At 44.7% G+C, this 19855-nt stretch overlaps 6 non-coding genes across 6 annotated transcripts; all 6 read left to right on the plus strand.

Annotated features, from left to right (window-relative positions):
• Positions 1–2477: 2477 nt before the first annotated feature.
• On the plus strand, positions 2478–2549 carry TRNAG-CCC (transfer RNA glycine (anticodon CCC)). Its single transcript has one exon. It is a non-coding gene; the product is annotated as a tRNA-Gly (tRNA).
• Positions 2550–7264: 4715 nt separating this feature from the next.
• Positions 7265–7336, plus strand: TRNAG-CCC (transfer RNA glycine (anticodon CCC)). The gene has a single exon. It is a non-coding gene; the product is annotated as a tRNA-Gly (tRNA).
• Positions 7337–10462: 3126 nt separating this feature from the next.
• On the plus strand, positions 10463–10534 carry TRNAG-CCC (transfer RNA glycine (anticodon CCC)). Its single transcript has one exon. It is a non-coding gene; the product is annotated as a tRNA-Gly (tRNA).
• A 3116-nt stretch (positions 10535–13650) lies between these two features.
• Positions 13651–13722, plus strand: TRNAG-CCC (transfer RNA glycine (anticodon CCC)). The gene has a single exon. It is a non-coding gene; the product is annotated as a tRNA-Gly (tRNA).
• A 1527-nt stretch (positions 13723–15249) lies between these two features.
• On the plus strand, positions 15250–15321 carry TRNAG-CCC (transfer RNA glycine (anticodon CCC)). The gene has a single exon. It is a non-coding gene; the product is annotated as a tRNA-Gly (tRNA).
• A 3116-nt stretch (positions 15322–18437) lies between these two features.
• TRNAG-CCC (transfer RNA glycine (anticodon CCC)) lies at positions 18438–18509 on the plus strand. The gene has a single exon. It is a non-coding gene; the product is annotated as a tRNA-Gly (tRNA).
• Positions 18510–19855: the final 1346 nt, after the last annotated feature.

Below are 19855 nucleotides of genomic sequence, written 5' to 3' on the forward strand. Positions count from 1 at the left end.
CTGAGCATGCTAGCGCTAGGATCAAAGAGAGAGGAGAGGGTTAGAGAGCTGCTATCTTGGTAAAGGCCTGAAACTGCTAGTTCCCAAGAGGGTCTGCACTTTCAGTTATGACTGACTGTGAGACGAGAAGATGAAGATTTTCTGCACCCAGCATACATTGCAGCATGCTTAGGCAAATGAGGAGCGAGACCCACCAATCCCTCGCCACTTCGCTGAAAGCTCCTCCTCTGCATAAAGAGAACACTTTTACAAGGGAGCAGAGTGGCGCAGCGGAAGCGTGCTGGGCCCATAACCCAGAGGTCGATGGATCGAAAGCATCCTCTGCTATAATATTTCTTGTTTTTTCTTCTGAGAACCAATCTGTCATTTCCACGCTACCAGCAAGGAAAAGCGCAGGCTTGTGCTAGCTATGAGAGAAAAGACTTCTCAACTATCTGTCTCTGCTGAAATACAAGAGAGTGATCGCCAAAGGATCAACCCCATACTTTGAAAGTAAAGATACCCAATTATAAGCATAAATGACTGGTGGGACCGTCACACGTTTTTCTGGGCATGCTTTGAATGTCATTCTTGCCTTTTCGTTCTGCTCTTATCATTCTCCTGGGCATTTCATGGAAGGCACTCTCTTTCTCTTCGCTGCTTTGCTTCCAATGCTGCCTAAATATGTTCATTTCCACTATTTGTACTACTGCTTTCCATTTCTTCTCTTCTGCACAGATTTGGCCTTGGTTTCAATCCCCAGTTTCTTACCCTCTACAAAAAACTTTCTACTGCTTTTCATGTTGGTATCTAAACCAAATGCACCATTGAAACTGGTGCAAGATAGTCATTGAACTCGGGGTTGTAATCTTTAGAACCGAGAGCAACCACATCATAGGGCGTTGGTGGTATAGTGGTGAGCATAGCTGCTGCCCAAGCAGTTGACCCGGGTTCGATTCCCGGCCAATGCAGTGCAAATTTTTATATGTTCTCCAAGCAGGATTTGTTTTAATGCAACATGTCACAAAACGGAAATATCATGAACAGATTAAGCAGACGTTAAATTAAAAAAAAAATGAAATACTTAGGCAGGCATCTCGATCGCCCCATCTGCTACATTCATTGTCCTATTAGATGCTATTTTCCAAAAAGCAGAGTCACCACTCACATGTGCTGGTAATAAATATGTTGCGGGCGGTAGACAATGAAAGGGCTGAACCCCGACCAGACATTCTAACTCTAGCATCTCTATATTAAAAAGCATTTCTAGGCAATATCTAGCATGTGAATAAAAGTAGGCAAGATCCACCGATGAATCTGGCAAAAGTCCCCAACGATTTTGTGCACACTTGTTCTCTCACCTGAATGCAGCGCCACCTTGTAGCCATCGGATGTAACTGCAGCTCACAAAATGTTATATCAGAGAGCAAGTTGAGAGGACTCCAAGAGGCAGATGTCCATGGAAAGAGCCTCTCACGACAGCAGGAAGGTTGGATATTTCAAGATGGCAACATTTCCTGTCCAATGTCCTCACGTCTCGAACGCTCCCAAACGCTCAAAAGCCTCACACCGGGCAAGCCCTCACCGGGTAGATCTCTGGCTCCCAGTTAAAATCAAATCCTGAGCATGCTAGCGCTAGGATCAAAGAGAGAGGAGAGGGTTAGAGAGCTGCTATCTTGGTAAAGGCCTGAAACTGCTAGTTCCCAAGAGGGTCTGCACTTTCAGTTATGACTGACTGTGAGACGAGAAGATGAAGATTTTCTGCACCCAGCATACATTGCAGCATGCTTAGGCAAATGAGGAGCGAGACCCACCAATCCCTCGCCACTTCGCTGAAAGCTCCTCCTCTGCATAAAGAGAACACTTTTACAAGGGAGCAGAGTGGCGCAGCGGAAGCGTGCTGGGCCCATAACCCAGAGGTCGATGGATCGAAAGCATCCTCTGCTATAATATTTCTTGTTTTTTCTTCTGAGAACCAATCTGTCATTTCCACGCTACCAGCAAGGAAAAGCGCAGGCTTGTGCTAGCTATGTGAGAAAAGACTTCTCAATTATCTGTCTCTGCTGAAATACAAGAGAGTGATCGTCAAAGGATCAACCCCATACTTTGAAAGTAAAGATACCCAATTATAAGCATAAATGACTGGTGGGACCGTCACACGTTTTTCTGGGCATGCTTTGAATGTCATTCTTGCCTTTTCGTTCTGCTCTTATCATTCTCCTGGGCATTTCATGGAAGGCACTCTCTTTCTCTTCGCTGCTTTGCTTCCAATGCTGCCTAAATATGTTCATTTCCACTATTTGTACTACTGCTTTCCATTTCTTCTCTTCTGCACAGATTTGGCCTTGGTTTCAATCCCCAGTTCCTTACCCTCTACAAGAAACTTTCTACTGCTTTTCATGTTGGTATCTAAACCAAATGCACCATTGAAACTGGTGCAAGATAGTCATTGAACTCGGGGTTGTAATCTTTAGAACCGAGAGCAACCACATCATAGGGCGTTGGTGGTATAGTGGTGAGCATAGCTGCTTCCCAAGCAGTTGACCCGGGTTCGATTCCCGGCCAATGCAGTGCAAATTTTTATATGTTCTCCAAGCAGGATTTGTTTTAATGCAACATGTCACAAAACGGAAATATCATGAACAGATTAATCAGACGTTAAATTAAAAAAAAAATGAAATACTTAGGCAGGCATCTCGATCGCCCCATCTGCTACATTCATTGTCCTATTAGATGCTATTTTCCAAAAAGCAGAGTCACCACTCACATGTGCTGGTAATAAATATGTTGCGGGAGGTAGACAATGAAAGGGCTGAACCCCGACCAGACATTCTAACTCTAGCATCTCTATATTAAAAAGCATTTCTAGGCAATATCTAGCATGTGAATAAAAGTAGGCAAGATCCACCGATGAATCTGGCAAAAGTCCCCAACGATTTTGTGCACACTTGTTCTCTCACCTGAATGCAGCGCCACCTTGTAGCCATCGGATGTAACTGCAGCTCACAAAATGTTATATCAGAGAGCAAGTTGAGAGGACTCCAAGAGGCAGATGTCCATGGAAAGAGCCTCTCACGACAGCAGGAAGGTTGGATATTTCAAGATGGCAACATTTCCTGTCCAATGTCCTCACGTCCCGAACGCTCCCAAACGCTCAAAAGCCTCACACCGGTCAAGCCCTCACCGGGTAGATCTCTGGCTCCCAGTTAAAATCAAATCCTGAGCATGCTAGCGCTAGGATCAAAGAGAGAGGAGAGGGTTAGAGAGCTGCTATCTTGGTAAAGGCCTGAAACTGCTAGTTCCCAAGAGGGTCTGCACTTTCAGTTATGACTGACTGTGAGACGAGAAGATGAAGATTTTCTGCACCCAGCATACATTGCAGCATGCTTAGGCAAATGAGGAGCGAGACCCACCAATCCCTCGCCACTTCGCTGAAAGCTCCTCCTCTGCATAAAGAGAACACTTTCACAAGGGAGCAGAGTGGCGCAGCGGAAGCGTGCTGGGCCCATAACCCAGAGGTCGATGGATCGAAAGCATCCTCTGCTATAATATTTCTTGTTTTTTCTTCTGAGAACCAATCTGTCATTTCCACGCTACCAGCAAGGAAAAGCGCAGGCTTGTGCTAGCTATGTGAGAAAAGACTTCTCAACTATCTGTCTCTGCTGAAATACAAGAGAGTGATCGCCAAAGGATCAACCCCATACTTTGAAAGTAAAGATACCCAATTATAAGCATAAATGACTGGTGGGACCGTCACACGTTTTTCTGGGCATGCTTTGAATGTCATTCTTGCCTTTTCGTTCTGCTCTTATCATTCTCCTGGGCATTTCATGGAAGGCACTCTCTTTCTCTTCGCTGCTTTGCTTCCAATGCTGCCTAAATATGTTCATTTCCACTATTTGTACTACTGCTTTCCATTTCTTCTCTTCTGCACAGATTTGGCCTTGGTTTCAATCCCCAGTTCCTTACCCTCTACAAGAAACTTTCTACTGCTTTTCATGTTGGTATCTAAACCAAATGCACCATTGAAACTGGTGCAAGATAGTCATTGAACTCGGGGTTGTAATCTTTAGAACCGAGAGCAACCACATCATAGGGCGTTGGTGGTATAGTGGTGAGCATAGCTGCTTCCCAAGCAGTTGACCCGGGTTCGATTCCCAGCCAATGCAGTGCAAATTTTTATATGTTCTCCAAGCAGGATTTGTTTTAATGCAACATGTCACAAAACGGAAATATCATGAACAGATTAATCAGACGTTAAATTAAAAAAAAAATGAAATACTTAGGCAGGCATCTCGATCGCCCCATCTGCTACATTCATTGTCCTATTAGATGCTATTTTCCAAAAAGCAGAGTCACCACTCACATGTGCTGGTAATAAATATGTTGCGGGCGGTAGACAATGAAAGGGCTGAACCCCGACCAGACATTCTAACTCTAGCATCTCTATATTAAAAAGCATTTCTAGGCAATATCTAGCATGTGAATAAAAGTAGGCAAGATCCACCGATGAATCTGGCAAAAGTCCCCAACGATTTTGTGCACACTTGTTCTCTCACCTGAATGCAGCGCCACCTTGTAGCCATCGGATGTAACTGCAGCTCACAAAATGTTATATCAGAGAGCAAGTTGAGAGGACTCCAAGAGGCAGATGTCCATGGAAAGAGCCTCTCACGACAGCAGGAAGGTTGGATATTTCAAGATGGCAACATTTCCTGTCCAATGTCCTCACGTCTCGAACGCTCCCAAACGCTCAAAAGCCTCACACCGGGCAAGCCCTCACCGGGTAGATCTCTGGCTCCCAGTTAAAATCAAATCCTGAGCATGCTAGCGCTAGGATCAAAGAGAGAGGAGAGGGTTAGAGAGCTGCTATCTTGGTAAAGGCCTGAAACTGCTAGTTCCCAAGAGGGTCTGCACTTTCAGTTATGACTGACTGTGAGACGAGAAGATGAAGATTTTCTGCACCCAGCATACATTGCAGCATGCTTAGGCAAATGAGGAGCGAGACCCACCAATCCCTCGCCACTTCGCTGAAAGCTCCTCCTCTGCATAAAGAGAACACTTTTACAAGGGAGCAGAGTGGCGCAGCGGAAGCGTGCTGGGCCCATAACCCAGAGGTCGATGGATCGAAAGCATCCTCTGCTATAATATTTCTTGTTTTTTCTTCTGAGAACCAATCTGTCATTTCCACGCTACCAGCAAGGAAAAGCGCAGGCTTGTGCTAGCTATGTGAGAAAAGACTTCTCAACTATCTGTCTCTGCTGAAATACAAGAGAGTGATCGTCAAAGGATCAACCCCATACTTTGAAAGTAAAGATACCCAATTATAAGCATAAATGACTGGTGGGACCGTCACACGTTTTTCTGGGCATGCTTTGAATGTCATTCTTGCCTTTTCGTTCTGCTCTTATCATTCTCCTGGGCATTTCATGGAAGGCACTCTCTTTCTCTTCGCTGCTTTGCTTCCAATGCTGCCTAAATATGTTCATTTCCACTATTTGTACTACTGCTTTCCATTTCTTCTCTTCTGCACAGATTTGGCCTTGGTTTCAATCCCCAGTTTCTTACCCTCTACAAAAAACTTTCTACTGCTTTTCATGTTGGTATCTAAACCAAATGCACCATTGAAACTGGTGCAAGATAGTCATTGAACTCGGGGTTGTAATCTTTAGAACCGAGAGCAACCACATCATAGGGTGTTGGTGGTATAGTGGTGAGCATAGCTGCTGCCCAAGCAGTTGACCCGGGTTCGATTCCCGGCCAATGCAGTGCAAATTTTTATATGTTCTCCAAGCAGGATTTGTTTTAATGCAACATGTCACAAAACGGAAATATCATGAACAGATTAAGCAGACGTTAAATTAAAAAAAAAAATGAAATACTTAGGCAGGCATCTCGATCGCCCCATCTGCTACATTCATTGTCCTATTAGATGCTATTTTCCAAAAAGCAGAGTCACCACTCACATGTGCTGGTAACAAATATGTTGCGGGCGGTAGACAATGAAAGGGCTGAACCCCGACCAGACATTCTAACTCTAGCATCTCTATATTAAAAAGCATTTCTAGGCAATATCTAGCATGTGAATAAAAGTAGGCAAGATCCACCGATGAATCTGGCAAAAGTCCCCAACGATTTTGTGCACACTTGTTCTCTCACCTGAATGCAGCGCCACCTTGTAGCCATCGGATGTAACTGCAGCTCACAAAATGTTATATCAGAGAGCAAGTTGAGAGGACTCCAAGAGGCAGATGTCCATGGAAAGAGCCTCTCACGACAGCAGGAAGGTTGGATATTTCAAGATGGCAACATTTCCTGTCCAATGTCCTCACGTCTCGAACGCTCCCAAACGCTCAAAAGCCTCGCCCTCACCGGGTAGATCTCTGGCTCCCAGTTAAAATCAAATCCTGAGCATGCTAGCGCTAGGATCAAAGAGAGAGGAGAGGGTTAGAGAGCTGCTATCTTGGTAAAGGCCTGAAACTGCTAGTTCCCAAGAGGGTCTGCACTTTCAGTTATGACTGACTGTGAGACGAGAAGATGAAGATTTTCTGCACCCAGCATACATTGCAGCATGCTTAGGCAAATGAGGAGCGAGACCCACCAATCCCTCGCCACTTCGCTGAAAGCTCCTCCTCTGCATAAAGAGAACACTTTTACAAGGGAGCAGAGTGGCGCAGCGGAAGCGTGCTGGGCCCATAACCCAGAGGTCGATGGATCGAAAGCATCCTCTGCTATAATATTTCTTGTTTTTTCTTCTGAGAACCAATCTGTCATTTCCACGCTACCAGCAAGGAAAAGCGCAGGCTTGTGCTAGCTATGTGAGAAAAGACTTCTCAACTATCTGTCTCTGCTGAAATACAAGAGAGTGATCGTCAAAGGATCAACCCCATACTTTGAAAGTAAAGATACCCAATTATAAGCATAAATGACTGGTGGGACCGTCACACGTTTTTCTGGGCATGCTTTGAATGTCATTCTTGCCTTTTCGTTCTGCTCTTATCATTCTCCTGGGCATTTCATGGAAGGCACTCTCTTTCTCTTCGCTGCTTTGCTTCCAATGCTGCCTAAATATGTTCATTTCCACTATTTGTACTACTGCTTTCCATTTCTTCTCTTCTGCACAGATTTGGCCTTGGTTTCAATCCCCAGTTCCTTACCCTCTACAAGAAACTTTCTACTGCTTTTCATGTTGGTATCTAAACCAAATGCACCATTGAAACTGGTGCAAGATAGTCATTGAACTCGGGGTTGTAATCTTTAGAACCGAGAGCAACCACATCATAGGGCGTTGGTGGTATAGTGGTGAGCATAGCTGCTTCCCAAGCAGTTGACCCGGGTTCGATTCCCGGCCAATGCAGTGCAAATTTTTATATGTTCTCCAAGCAGGATTTGTTTTAATGCAACATGTCACAAAACGGAAATATCATGAACAGATTAATCAGACGTTAAATTAAAAAAAAAATGAAATACTTAGGCAGGCATCTCGATCGCCCCATCTGCTACATTCATTGTCCTATTAGATGCTATTTTCCAAAAAGCAGAGTCACCACTCACATGTGCTGGTAATAAATATGTTGCGGGCGGTAGACAATGAAAGGGCTGAACCCCGACCAGACATTCTAACTCTAGCATCTCTATATTAAAAAGCATTTCTAGGCAATATCTAGCATGTGAATAAAAGTAGGCAAGATCCACCGATGAATCTGGCAAAAGTCCCCAACGATTTTGTGCACACTTGTTCTCTCACCTGAATGCAGCGCCACCTTGTAGCCATCGGATGTAACTGCAGCTCACAAAATGTTATATCAGAGAGCAAGTTGAGAGGACTCCAAGAGGCAGATGTCCATGGAAAGAGCCTCTCACGACAGCAGGAAGGTTGGATATTTCAAGATGGCAACATTTCCTGTCCAATGTCCTCACGTCCCGAACGCTCCCAAACGCTCAAAAGCCTCACACCGGTCAAGCCCTCACCGGGTAGATCTCTGGCTCCCAGTTAAAATCAAATCCTGAGCATGCTAGCGCTAGGATCAAAGAGAGAGGAGAGGGTTAGAGAGCTGCTATCTTGGTAAAGGCCTGAAACTGCTAGTTCCCAAGAGGGTCTGCACTTTCAGTTATGACTGACTGTGAGACGAGAAGATGAAGATTTTCTGCACCCAGCATACATTGCAGCATGCTTAGGCAAATGAGGAGCGAGACCCACCAATCCCTCGCCACTTCGCTGAAAGCTCCTCCTCTGCATAAAGAGAACACTTTTACAAGGGAGCAGAGTGGCGCAGCGGAAGCGTGCTGGGCCCATAACCCAGAGGTCGATGGATCGAAAGCATCCTCTGCTATAATATTTCTTGTTTTTTCTTCTGAGAACCAATCTGTCATTTCCACGCTACCAGCAAGGAAAAGCGCAGGCTTGTGCTAGCTATGTGAGAAAAGACTTCTCAACTATCTGTCTCTGCTGAAATACAAGAGAGTGATCGCCAAAGGATCAACCCCATACTTTGAAAGTAAAGATACCCAATTATAAGCATAAATGACTGGTGGGACCGTCACACGTTTTTCTGGGCATGCTTTGAATGTCATTCTTGCCTTTTCGTTCTGCTCTTATCATTCTCCTGGGCATTTCATGGAAGGCACTCTCTTTCTCTTCGCTGCTTTGCTTCCAATGCTGCCTAAATATGTTAATTTCCACTATTTGTACTACTGCTTTCCATTTCTTCTCTTCTGCACAGATTTGGCCTTGGTTTCAATTCCCAGTTTCTTACCCTCTACAAGAAAGTTTCTACTGCTTTTCATGTTGGTATCTAAACCAAATGCACCATTGAAACTGGTGCAAGATAGTCATTGAACTCGGGGTTGTAATCTTTAGAACCGAGAGCAACCACATCATAGGGCGTTGGTGGTATAGTGGTGAGCATAGCTACTGCCCAAGCAGTTGACCCGGGTTCGATTCCCGGCCAATGCAGTGTAAATTTTTATATGTTCTCCAAGCAGGATTTGTTTTAATGCAACATGTCACAAAACAGAAATATCATGAACAGATTAATCAGACGTTAAATTAAAAAAAAAATGAAATACTTAGGCAGGCATCTCGATCGCCCCATCTGCTAAATTCATTGTCCTATTAGATGCTATTTTCCAAAAAGCAGAGTCACCACTCACATGTGCTGGTAATAAATATGTTGCGGGCGGTAGACAATGAAAGGGCTGAACCCCGACCAGACATTCTAACTCTAGCATCTCTATATTAAAAAGCATTTCTAGGCAATATCTAGCATGTGAATAAAAGTAGGCAAGATCCACCGATGAATCTGGCAAAAGTCCCCAACGATTTTGTGCACACTTGTTCTCTCACCTGAATGCAGCGCCACCTTGTAGCCATCGGATGTAACTGCAGCTCACAAAATGTTACATCAGAGAGCAAGTTGAGAGGACTCCAAGAGGCAGATGTCCATGGAAAGAGCCTCTCACGACAGCAGGAAGGTTGGATATTTCAAGATGGCAACATTTCCTGTCCAATGTCCTCACATCCCGAACGCTCCCAAACGCTCAAAAGCCTCACACCGGGCAAGCCCTCACCGGGTAGATCTCTGGCTCCCAGTCAAAATCAAATCCTGAGCATGCTAGCGCTAGGATCAAAGAGAGAGGAGAGGGTTAGAGAGCTGCTATCTTGGTAAAGGCCTGAAACTGCTAGTTCCCAAGAGGGTCTGCACTTTCAGTTATGACTGACTGTGAGACGAGAAGATGAAGATTTTCTGCACCCAGCATACATTGCAGCATGCTTAGGCAAATGAGGAGCGAGACCCACCAATCCCTCGCCACTTCGCTGAAAGCTCCTCCTCTGCATAAAGAGAACACTTTTACAAGGGAGCAGAGTGGCGCAGCGGAAGCGTGCTGGGCCCATAACCCAGAGGTCGATGGATCGAAAGCATCCTCTGCTATAATATTTCTTGTTTTTTCTTCAGAGAACCAGTCTGTAATTTCCACGCTACCAGCAAGGAAAAGCGCAGGCTTGTGCTAGCTATGTGAGAAAAGACTTCTCAACTATCTGTCTCTGCTGAAATACAAGAGAGTGATCGTCAAAGGATCAACCCCATACTTTGAAAGTAAAGATACCCAATTATAAGCATAAATGACTGATGGGACCGTCACACGTTTTTCTGGGCATGCTTTGAATGTCATTCTTGCCTTTTCGTTCTGCTCTTATCATTCTCCTGGGCATTTCATGGAAGGCACTCTCTTTCTCTTCGCTGCTTTGCTTCCAATGCTGCCTAAATATGTTCATTTCCACTATTTGTACTACTGCTTTCCATTTCTTCTCTTCTGCACAGATTTGGCCTTGGTTTCAATCCCCAGTTCCTTACCCTCTACAAGAAACTTTCTACTGCTTTTCATGTTGGTATCTAAACCAAATGCACCATTGAAACTGGTGCAAGATAGTCATTGAACTCGGGGTTGTAATCTTTAGAACCGAGAGCAACCACATCATAGGGCGTTGGTGGTATAGTGGTAAGCATAGCTGCTTCCCAAGCAGTTGACCTGGGTTCGATTCCCGGCCAATGCAGTGCAAATTTTTATATGTTCTCCAAGCAGGATTTGTTTTAATGCAACATGTCACAAAACGGAAATATCATGAACAGATTAATCAGACGTTAAATTAAAAAAAAAATGAAATACTTAGGCAGGCATCTCGATCGCCCCATCTGCTACATTCATTGTCCTATTAGATGCTATTTTCCAAAAAGCAGAGTCACCACTCACATGTGCTGGTAATAAATATGTTGCGGGCGGTAGACAATGAAAGGGCTGAACCCCGACCAGACATTCTAACTCTAGCATCTCTATATTAAAAAGCATTTCTAGGCAATATCTAGCATGTGAATAAAAGTAGGCAAGATCCACCGATGAATCTGGCAAAAGTCCCCAACGATTTTGTGCACACTTGTTCTCTCACCTGAATGCAGCGCCACCTTGTAGCCATCGGATGTAACTGCAGCTCACAAAATGTTATATCAGAGAGCAAGTTGAGAGGACTCCAAGAGGCAGATGTCCATGGAAAGAGCCTCTCACGACAGCAGGAAGGTTGGATATTTCAAGATGGCAACATTTCCTGTCCAATGTCCTCACGTCCCGAACGCTCCCAAATGCTCAAAAGCCTCACACCGGTCAAGCCCTCACCGGGTAGATCTCTGGCTCCCATTTAAAATCAAATCCTGAGCATGCTAGCGCTAGGATCAAAGAGAGAGGAGAGGGTTAGAGAGCTGCTATCTTGGTAAAGGCCTGAAACTGCTAGTTCCCAAGAGGGTCTGCACTTTCAGTTATGACTGACTGTGAGACGAGAAGATGAAGATTTTCTGCACCCAGCATACATTGCAGCATGCTTAGGCAAATGAGGAGCGAGACCCACCAATCCCTCGCCACTTCGCTGAAAGCTCCTCCTCTGCATAAAGAGAACACTTTTACAAGGGAGCAGAGTGGCGCAGCGGAAGCGTGCTGGGCCCATAACCCAGAGGTCGATGGATCGAAACCATCCTCTGCTATAATATTTCTTTTTTTTTCTTCTGAGAACCAATCTGTCATTTCCACGCTACCAGCAAGGAAAAGCGCAGGCTTGTGCTAGCTATGTGAGAAAAGACTTCTCAACTATCTGTCTCTGCTGAAATACAAGAGAGTGATCGTCAAAGGATCAACCCCATACTTTGAAAGTAAAGATACCCAATTATAAGCATAAATGACTGGTGGGACCGTCACACGTTTTTCTGGGCATGCTTTGAATGTCATTCTTGCCTTTTCGTTCTGCTCTTATCATTCTCCTGGGCATTTCATGGAAGGCACTCTCTTTCTCTTCGCTGCTTTGCTTCCAATGCTGCCTAAATATGTTCATTTCCACTATTTGTACTACTGCTTTCCATTTCTTCTCTTCTGCACAGATTTGGCCTTGGTTTCAATCCCCAGTTCCTTACCCTCTACAAGAAACTTTCTACTGCTTTTCATGTTGGTATCTAAACCAAATGCACCATTGAAACTGGTGCAAGATAGTCATTGAACTCGGGGTTGTAATCTTTAGAACCGAGAGCAACCACATCATAGGGCGTTGGTGGTATAGTGGTGAGCATAGCTGCTTCCCAAGCAGTTGACCCGGGTTCGATTCCCAGCCAATGCAATGCAAATTTTTATATGTTCTCCAAGCAGGATTTGTTTTAATGCAACATGTCACAAAACGGAAATATCATGAACAGATTAATCAGACGTTAAATTAAAAAAAAAATGAAATACTTAGGCAGGCATCTCGATCGCCCCATCTGCTACATTCATTGTCCTATTAGATGCTATTTTCCAAAAAGCAGAGTCACCACTCACATGTGCTGGTAATAAATATGTTGCGGGCGGTAGACAATGAAAGGGCTGAACCCCGACCAGACATTCTAACTCTAGCATCTCTATATTAAAAAGCATTTCTAGGCAATATCTAGCATGTGAATAAAAGTAGGCAAGATCCACCGATGAATCTGGCAAAAGTCCCCAACGATTTTGTGCACACTTGTTCTCTCACCTGAATGCAGCGCCACCTTGTAGCCATCGGATGTAACTCCAGCTCACAAAATGTTATATCAGAGAGCAAGTTGAGAGGACTCCAAGAGGCAGATGTCCATGGAAAGAGCCTCTCACGACAGCAGGAAGGTTGGATATTTCAAGATGGCAACATTTCCTGTCCAACGTCCTCACGTCCCGAACGCTCAAAAGCCTCACACCGGGCAAGCCCTCACCGGGTAGATCTCTGGCTCCCAGTTAAAATCAAATCCTGAGCATGCTAGCGCTAGGATCAAAGAGAGAGGAGAGGGTTAGAGAGCTGCTATCTTGGTAAAGGCCTGAAACTGCTAGTTCCCAAGAGGGTCTGCACTTTCAGTTATGACTGACTGTGAGACGAGAAGATGAAGATTTTCTGCACCCAGCATACATTGCAGCATGCTTAGGCAAATGAGGAGCGAGACCCACCAATCCCTCGCCACTTCGCTGAAAGCTCCTCCTCTGCATAAAGAGAACACTTTTACAAGGGAGCCAAGTGGCGCAGCGGAAGCGTGCTGGGCCCATAACCCAGAGGTCGATGGATCAAAACCATCCTCTGCTATAATATTTCTTGTTTTTTCTTCTGAGAACCAATCTGTCATTTCCACGCTACCAGCAAGGAAAAGCGCAGGCTTGTGCTAGCTATGTGAGAAAAGACTTCTCAACTATCTGTCTCTGCTGAAATACAAGAGAGTGATCGTCAAAGGATCAACCCCATACTTTGAAAGTAAAGATACCCAATTATAAGCATAAATGACTCGTGGGACCGTCACACGTTTTTCTGGGCATGCTTTGAATGTCATTCTTGCCTTTTCGTTCTGCTCTTATCATTCTCCTGGGCATTTCATGGAAGGCACTCTCTTTCTCTTCGCTGCTTTGCTTCCAATGCTGCCTAAATATGTTCATTTCCACTATTTGTACTACTGCTTTCCATTTCTTCTCTTCTGCACAGATTTGGCCTTGGTTTCAATCCCCAGTTCCTTACCCTCTACAAGAAACTTTCTACTGCTTTTCATGTTGGTATCTAAACCAAATGCACCATTGAAACTGGTGCAAGATAGTCATTGAACTCGGGGTTGTAATCTTTAGAACCGAGAGCAACCACATCATAGGGCGTTGGTGGTATAGTGGTGAGCATAACTGCTTCCCAAGCAGTTGACCCGGGTTCGATTCCCGGCCAATGCAGTGCAAATTTTTATATGTTCTCCAAGCAGGATTTGTTTTAATGCAACATGTCACAAAACGGAAATATCATGAACAGATTAATCAGACGTTAAATTAAAAAAAAAATGAAATACTTAGGCAGGCATCTCGATCGCCCCATCTGCTAAATTCATTGTCCTATTAGATGCTATTTTCCAAAAAGCAGAGTCACCACTCACATGTGCTGGTAATAAATATGTTGCGGGCGGTAGACAATGAAAGGGCTGAACCCCGACCAGACATTCTAACTCTAGCATCTCTATATTAAAAAGCATTTCTAGGCAATATCTAGCATGTGAATAAAAGTAGGCAAGATCCACCGATGAATCTGGCAAAAGTCCCCAACGATTTTGTGCACACTTGTTCTCTCACCTGAATGCAGCGCCACCTTGTAGCCATCGGATGTAACTGCAGCTCACAAAATGTTACATCAGAGAGCAAGTTGAGAGGACTCCAAGAGGCAGATGTCCATGGAAAGAGCCTCTCACGACAGCAGGAAGGTTGGATATTTCAAGATGGCAACATTTCCTGTCCAATGTCCTCACATCCCGAACGCTCCCAAACGCTCAAAAGCCTCACACCGGGCAAGCCCTCACCGGGTAGATCTCTGGCTCCCAGTTAAAATCAAATCCTGAGCATGCTAGCGCTAGGATCAAAGAGAGAGGAGAGGGTTAGAGAGCTGCTATCTTGGTAAAGGCCTGAAACTGCTAGTTCCCAAGAGGGTCTGCACTTTCAGTTATGACTGACTGTGAGACGAGAAGATGAAGATTTTCTGCACCCAGCATACATTGCAGCATGCTTAGGCAAATGAGGAGCGAGACCCACCAATCCCTCGCCACTTCGCTGAAAGCTCCTCCTCTGCATAAAGAGAACACTTTTACAAGGGAGCAGAGTGGCGCAGCGGAAGCGTGCTGGGCCCATAACCCAGAGGTCGATGGATCGAAAGCATCCTCTGCTATAATATTTCTTGTTTTTTCTTCAGAGAACCAATCTGTCATTTCCACGCTACCAGCAAGGAAAAGCGCAGGCTTGTGCTAGCTATGTGAGAAAAGACTTCTCAACTATCTGTCTCTGCTGAAATACAAGAGAGTGATCGTCAAAGGATCAACCCCATACTTTGAAAGTAAAGATACCCAATTATAAGCATAAATGACTGGTGGGACCGTCACACGTTTTTCTGGGCATGCTTTGAATGTCATTCTTGCCTTTTCGTTCTGCTCTTATCATTCTCCTGGGCATTTCATGGAAGGCACTCTCTTTCTCTTCGCTGCTTTGCTTCCAATGCTGCCTAAATATGTTCATTTCCACTATTTGTACTACTGCTTTCCATTTCTTCTCTTCTGCACAGATTTGGCCTTGGTTTCAATCCCCAGTTCCTTACCCTCTACAAGAAACTTTCTACTGCTTTTCATGTTGGTATCTAAACCAAATGCACCATTGAAACTGGTGCAAGATAGTCATTGAACTCGGGGTTGTAATCTTTAGAACCGAGAGCAACCACATCATAGGGCGTTGGTGGTATAGTGGTGAGCATAGCTGCTTCCCAAGCAGTTGACCTGGGTTCGATTCCCGGCCAATGCAGTGCAAATTTTTATATGTTCTCCAAGCAGGATTTGTTTTAATGCAACATGTCACAAAACGGAAATATCATGAACAGATTAATCAGACGTTAAATTAAAAAAAAAATGAAATACTTAGGCAGGCATCTCGATCGCCCCATCTGCTACATTCATTGTCCTATTAGATGCTATTTTCCAAAAAGCAGAGTCACCACTCACATGTGCTGGTAATAAATATGTTGCGGGCGGTAGACAATGAAAGGGCTGAACCCCGACCAGACATTCTAACTCTAGCATCTCTATATTAAAAAGCATTTCTAGGCAATATCTAGCATGTGAATAAAAGTAGGCAAGATCCACCGATGAATCTGGCAAAAGTCCCCAACGATTTTGTGCACACTTGTTCTCTCACCTGAATGCAGCGCCACCTTGTAGCCATCGGATGTAACTGCAGCTCACAAAATGTTATATCAGAGAGCAAGTTGAGAGGACTCCAAGAGGCAGATGTCCATGGAAAGAGCCTCTCACGACAGCAGGAAGGTTGGATATTTCAAGATGGCAACATTTCCTGTCCAATGTCCTCACGTCCCGAACGCTCCCAAATGCTCAAAAGCCTCACACCGGTCAAGCCCTCACCGGGTAGATCTCTGGCTCCCAGTTAAAATCAAATCCTGAGCATGCTAGCGCTAGGATCAAAGAGAGAGGAGAGGGTTAGAGAGCTGCTATCTTGGTAAAGGCCTGAAACTGCTAGTTCCCAAGAGGGTCTGCACTTTCAGTTATGACTGACTGTGAGACGAGAAGATGAAGATTTTCTGCACCCAGCATACATTGCAGCATGCTTAGGCAAATGAGGAGCGAGACCCACCAATCCCTTGCCACTTCGCTGAAAGCTCCTCCTCTGCATAAAGAGAACACTTTTACAAGGGAGCAGAGTGGCGCAGCGGAAGCGTGCTGGGCCCATAACCCAGAGGTCGATGGATCGAAAGCATCCTCTGCTATAATATTTCTTGTTTTTTCTTCTGAGAACCAATCTGTCATTTCCACGCTACCAGCAAGGAAAAGCGCAGGCTTGTGCTAGGTATGTGAGAAAAGACTTCTCAACTATCTGTCTCTGCTGAAATAAAAGAGAGTGATCGTCAAAGGATCAACCCCATACTTTGAAAGTAAAGATACCCAATTATAAGCATAAATGACTGGTGGGACCGTCACACGTTTTTCTGGGCATGCTTTGAATGTCATTCTTGCCTTTTCGTTCTGCTCTTATCATTCTCCTGGGCATTTCATGGAAGGCACTCTCTTTCTCTTCGCTGCTTTGCTTCCAATGCTGCCTAAATATGTTCATTTCCACTATTTGTACTACTGCTTTCCATTTCTTCTCTTCTGCACAGATTTGGCCTTGGTTTCAATCCCCAGTTCCTTACCCTCTACAAGAAACTTTCTACTGCTTTTCATGTTGGTATCTAAACCAAATGCACCATTGAAACTGGTGCAAGATAGTCATTGAACTCGGGGTTGTAATCTTTAGAACCGAGAGCAACCACATCATAGGGCGTTGGTGGTATAGTGGTGAGCATAGCTGCTTCCCAAGCAGTTGACCCGGGTTCGATTCCCAGCCAATGCAGTGCAAATTTTTATATGTTCTCCAAGCAGGATTTGTTTTAATGCAACATGTCACAAAACGGAAATATCATGAACAGATTAATCAGACGTTAAATTAAAAAAAAAATGAAATACTTAGGCAGGCATCTCGATCGCCCCATCTGCTACATTCATTGTCCTATTAGATGCTATTTTCCAAAAAGCAGAGTCACCACTCACATGTGCTGGTAATAAATATGTTGCGGGCGGTAGACAATGAAAGGGCTGAACCCCGACCAGACATTCTAACTCTAGCATCTCTATATTAAAAAGCATTTCTAGGCAATATCTAGCATGTGAATAAAAGTAGGCAAGATCCACCGATGAATCTGGCAAAAGTCCCCAACGATTTTGTGCACACTTGTTCTCTCACCTGAATGCAGCGCCACCTTGTAGCCATCGGATGTAACTGCAGCTCACAAAATGTTATATCAGAGAGCAAGTTGAGAGGACTCCAAGAGGCAGATGTCCATGGAAAGAGCCTCTCACGCCAGCAGGAAGGTTGGATATTTCAAGATGGCAACATTTCCTGTCCAACGTCCTCACATCCCGAACGCTCAAAAGCCTCACACCGGGCAAGCCCTCACCGGGTAGATCTCTGGCTCCCAGTTAAAATCAAATCCTGAGCATGCTAGCGCTAGGATCAAAGAGAGAGGAGAGGGTTAGAGAGCTGCTATCTTGGTAAAGGCCTGAAACTGCTAGTTCCCAAGAGGGTCTGCACTTTCAGTTATGACTGACTGTGAGACGAGAAGATGAAGATTTTCTGCACCCAGCATACATTGCAGCATGCTTAGGCAAATGAGGAGCGAGACCCACCAATCCCTCGCCACTTCGCTGAAAGCTCCTCCTCTGCATAAAGAGAACACTTTTACAAGGGAGCAGAGTGGCGCAGCGGAAGCGTGCTGGGCCCATAACCCAGAGGTCGATGGATCGAAACCATCCTCTGCTATAATATTTCTTGTTTTTTCTTCTGAGAACCAATCTGTCATTTCCACGCTACTAGCAAGGAAAAGCGCAGGCTTGTGCTAGCTATGTGAGAAAAGACTTCTCAACTATCTGTCTCTGCTGAAATACAAGAGAGTGATCGTCAAAGGATCAACCCCATACTTTGAAAGTAAAGATACCCAATTATAAGCATAAATGACTCGTGGGACCGTCACACGTTTTTCTGGGCATGCTTTGAATGTCATTCTTGCCTTTTCGTTCTGCTCTTATCATTCTCCTGGGCATTTCATGGAAGGCACTCTCTTTCTCTTCGCTGCTTTGCTTCCAATGCTGCCTAAATATGTTCATTTCCACTATTTGTACTACTGCTTTCCATTTCTTCTCTTCTGCACAGATTTGGCCTTGGTTTCAATCCCCAGTTCCTTACCCTCTACAAGAAACTTTCTACTGCTTTTCATGTTGGTATCTAAACCAAATGCACCATTGAAACTGGTGCAAGATAGTCATTGAACGCGGGGTTGTAATCTTTAGAACCGAGAGCAACCACATCATAGGGCGTTGGTGGTATAGTGGTGAGCATAGCTGCTTCCCAAGCAGTTGACCCGGGTTCGATTCCCGGCCAATGCAGTGCAAATTTTTATATGTTCTCCAAGCAGGATTTGTTTTAATGCAACATGTCACAAAACGGAAATATCATGAACAGATTAATCAGACGTTAGATTAAAAAAAAAATGAAATACTTAGGCAGGCATCTCGATCGCCCCATCTGCTAAATTCATTGTCCTATTAGATGCTATTTTCCAAAAAGCAGAGTCACCACTCACATGTGCTGGTAATAAATATGTTGCGGGCGGTAGACAATGAAAGGGCTGAACCCCGACCAGACATTCTAACTCTAGCATCTCTATATTAAAAAGCATTTCTAGGCAATATCTAGCATGTGAATAAAAGTAGGCAAGATCCACCGATGAATCTGGCAAAAGTCCCCAACGATTTTGTGCACACTTGTTCTCTCACCTGAATGCAGCGCCACCTTGTAGCCATCGGATGTAACTGCAGCTCACAAAATGTTATATCAGAGAGCAAGTTGAGAGGACTCCAAGAGGCAGATGTCCATGGAAAGAGCCTCTCACGACAGCAGGAAGGTTGGATATTTCAAGATGGCAACATTTCCTGTCCAGCGTCCTCTCACGTCCCGAACGCTCCCAAACGCTCAAAAGCCTCACACCGGGCAAGCCCTCACCGGGTAGATCTCTGGCTCCCAGTTAAAATCAAATCCTGAGCATGCTAGCGCTAGGATCAAAGAGAGAGGAGAGGGTTAGAGAGCTGCTATCTTGGTAAAGGCCTGAAACTGCTAGTTCCCAAGAGGGTCTGCACTTTCAGTTATGACTGACTGTGAGACGAGAAGATGAAGATTTTCTGCACCCAGCATACATTGCAGCATGCTTAGGCAAATGAGGAGCGAGACCCACCAATCCCTCGCCACTTCGCTGAAAGCTCCTCCTCTGCATAAAGAGAACACTTTTACAAGGGAGCAGAGTGGCGCAGCGGAAGCGTGCTGGGCCCATAACCCAGAGGTCGATGGATCGAAAGCATCCTCTGCTATAATATTTCTTGTTTTTTCTTCTGAGAACCAATCTGTCATTTCCACGCTACCAGCAAGGAAAAGCGCAGGCTTGTGCTAGCTATGTGAGAAAAGACTTCTCAACTATCTGTCTCTGCTGAAATACAAGAGAGTGATCGCCAAAGGATCAACCCCATACTTTGAAAGTAAAGATACCCAATTATAAGCATAAATGACTGGTGGGACCGTCACACGTTTTTCTGGGCATGCTTTGAATGTCATTCTTGCCTTTTCGTTCTGCTCTTATCATTCTCCTGGGCATTTCATGGAAGGCACTCTCTTTCTCTTCGCTGCTTTGCTTCCAATGCTGCCTAAATATGTTAATTTCCACTATTTGTACTACTGCTTT

This window comes from Triturus cristatus, chromosome 11 (genome assembly GCF_964204655.1).
Source record: "Triturus cristatus chromosome 11, aTriCri1.1, whole genome shotgun sequence".
Lineage (NCBI taxonomy): Eukaryota > Metazoa > Chordata > Amphibia > Caudata > Salamandridae > Triturus > Triturus cristatus.